We start from the raw sequence: 2,757 nt of genomic DNA on the forward strand, positions 1-2,757 counted from the left end.
CGTACAATAAATACCATATGTGATACGGATTAAAGAGAGGCACTTTACCCTATGGGAGGGTTGCCCTACAGTGCTTCATGGAACGGTTTGAGAATCTCCATTCTAGGGCTACCAATTGGTCACACAACTCTAACATTCTGACAGGGCTTGCAGCAAGGTGAGAGCTGAGCACCTTAAACTTTTTACACTATAATTCCACTCCTCTCAAATTGTGTTGGGAATTTTTTAAACAAACAGAAAAGTTGAATTAATTGTCATAACAACACATGGAGCCTAACTTCCCAGATGTGTACAATTGTTAATATTTTGCTTTAAAAAATCACATTATCTTATTCTTCAAAGTTGTAGACCTCAGAACCTGTTACTCCAATAGATCAGTACACAAATCAATATTAACTCAGCTCAATATTTGCTTATAGATCTATTGTATTTACCATTATATATTTATTCACTCATTTATCCGTGCATCCATTCATCCATCTCTCTCTCTCTCTCTCTCTCTCTCTCTCTCTCTCTCTCTCTCTTGTGTGTATGTGTGTGTAGGTCAGAGGATTTGTGGGACTAGTTTAATTTTAAAGGTCAAGTTTGCAAGAAGGAAATGAGTAGGCACAGAATATATTTGGGGTTTAAAAATAGAACCACATAGCTCGTACCGTCACAAAGACACAAGGTAGTTGCTTCACCTCAGGGCCCTTCCCACTCCCTGCCAACACTTGAGTGCCACCCTTTCCTAAACTCCTGCTGGTATTTTATTTCACTGAAGGTGAGCTTTTCCTGTCCCAGGGTTTCTGAGGACGACAAGGACCATGTAACAAGTCCTCTGGTTTCCAGACAGCATAGTACCTTCAAGGACCGGGCTCTGCCACTGCCTTTTATCAGTAATTCCTCCAGTGGGTAATGTTTTGGACTGTAAACTGAAGAGGACTGACTCTCCCTGGCCTCTCTCCCTGTGTCTGGCATGTTAACCTTGTCTAAACACTGGCGTATAACCCATCAGTGCAGCTTGGGCTGACACACACCCAATCGTTGTAACTAGGGTGAGCTAGACAGAAGGCCTGAGGTACAGTAACACCTCACACGGTGTAATAGAGGTTCATAGTCACTCAAGGACACAACTATCCTCCAGTGTCTAGCTTCCTCCCATGCTTAATGGAAGGCTACAAACACATTAGCAACAGTGGAAGTTTAGTGAACATGCAGAGATCGATCAAAGACAAATTCAGATTCAAACAGGTAAAGACTAACGCAGCTCACGGCTCTACTGCAGTCTTAGCTTTGAAGGCAAGCACGTTCATTCTGCAGGACACATGCCATCTTGCTGTAGGTTGATGTCCTTATGCAGGTGAAGGCAGGTTCAGGATAGAACAAGGCCTGCCATTGGATGAGAAGGAAGGATGGGCGGGAGAAAAGTTTTAGAGAGGAGTGGAGACTAGAGTGAGAGGGAGCAGCTGAGAGAACATGGCAGCGTATGTTAAGATTTCTCTCTGCACATCTACAGGTTATTATGACTATTCTTAAGGGATGGATGTGTATGGGGCTTTGTATGTCTAGATGAACAAAAATATATCTTATCTAGGAGGGCAGTTTATATCCTTATCAATTGGTTGTAAGTTACTTGTGTAGATGTATTGTACCTTGAGCATTTAACACATAAATCTGGTTGTTGGGGTCTAGTTTGCTGAGTAATGATTTCACTGGGTAGTTGGGAGTGTGAGCAGAGTCTGTGACAGGAAGCCATGCTAGGCTATAAGATGGTTGGGACTAGCATTGCATGGGGCCATGCTAGCATTGCCCACAGAATGTGATGTGAATCTCAGGTGTGGTAACAACCGACGACGGGACAGTGTGTGAAAGTGGTAACAGAGAAAACAGCTTAGAGCAGGCAGATCCTGCACAGAGCGGGAACTCTTGGTAACCAGGACAGGCGCCAGTTATAATTTTACTGCAAAAGGTGGTGCCCAATATGGGGCTCGAACCCACAACCCTGAGATTCAGAGTCTCATGATCTATTGACTGAGCTAGCCGGGCAATGCTACTGCGTAGCTCAGTCACATTCCACACTGAACATTATGAATGGCAGTGTTTTTACTACGCTTGCAACTTTTCTGTTCTTATAGAACATGGCGGTTTAATTATGGAAAATTAAGGCATGTAACATTTTCCACCATCATGCTGCAGCCTGTAAGTCTCAATAGTGTAACTATGGCAGAAGGCTTAAATAAGTAGCCAGCAGGATGCTCAGAAGCTAAAGAAGCTTGCCACTGAGACTGATGGGCCTAGGTGGCATTCCCGGGACACACCCTGAGGCAGAAAACTTACTTCCAAAAACTGTTCTCCGACTTCCACGCACACATACTTTTAACTTTTTTTTTCGGCCTTTCTATTCATTGATATTGTGGTTTAGATGTAAAATGTCCCCTGTAGGCTCATGAATTCAGGTGACTGGTCCCCAGTTTGTGGCAGTTATAGGACTGTAAAGACTGAGTTGGAAGGTTGTAGGATGGTTAAAGCCAGAGCTCTGGTTCCTGGCCTGCTGGCATGTGAGGAGTTCCTAGCTGCAAGTTCCTGCCACTCACAACTGGGGCATATCTTCACTATCATAATGGACTTGTACTTTTTTCAACCCACAAGGCAGAACAAACCCTTCTTCCCTTAAGTTGCATCTGTCAGTGATTTTTGGTCACAGAGCAACAGGTAAAACAATGAATACAACTGGTCTCTAACCCAGTCACAATGCTGGATCATACAAAACTCAAA

General features: G+C 43.6%; 1 non-coding gene across 1 annotated transcript; it reads right to left on the reverse strand.

The window, feature by feature from the left end:
• Positions 1–1,955: 1,955 nt before the first annotated feature.
• Trnaq-cug (transfer RNA glutamine (anticodon CUG)) lies at positions 1,956–2,028 on the reverse strand. The gene has a single exon. It is a non-coding gene; the product is annotated as a tRNA-Gln (tRNA).
• Positions 2,029–2,757: the final 729 nt, after the last annotated feature.

Source organism: Rattus norvegicus, chromosome 10, assembly GCF_036323735.1.
Source record: "Rattus norvegicus strain BN/NHsdMcwi chromosome 10, GRCr8, whole genome shotgun sequence".
Lineage (NCBI taxonomy): Eukaryota > Metazoa > Chordata > Mammalia > Rodentia > Muridae > Rattus > Rattus norvegicus.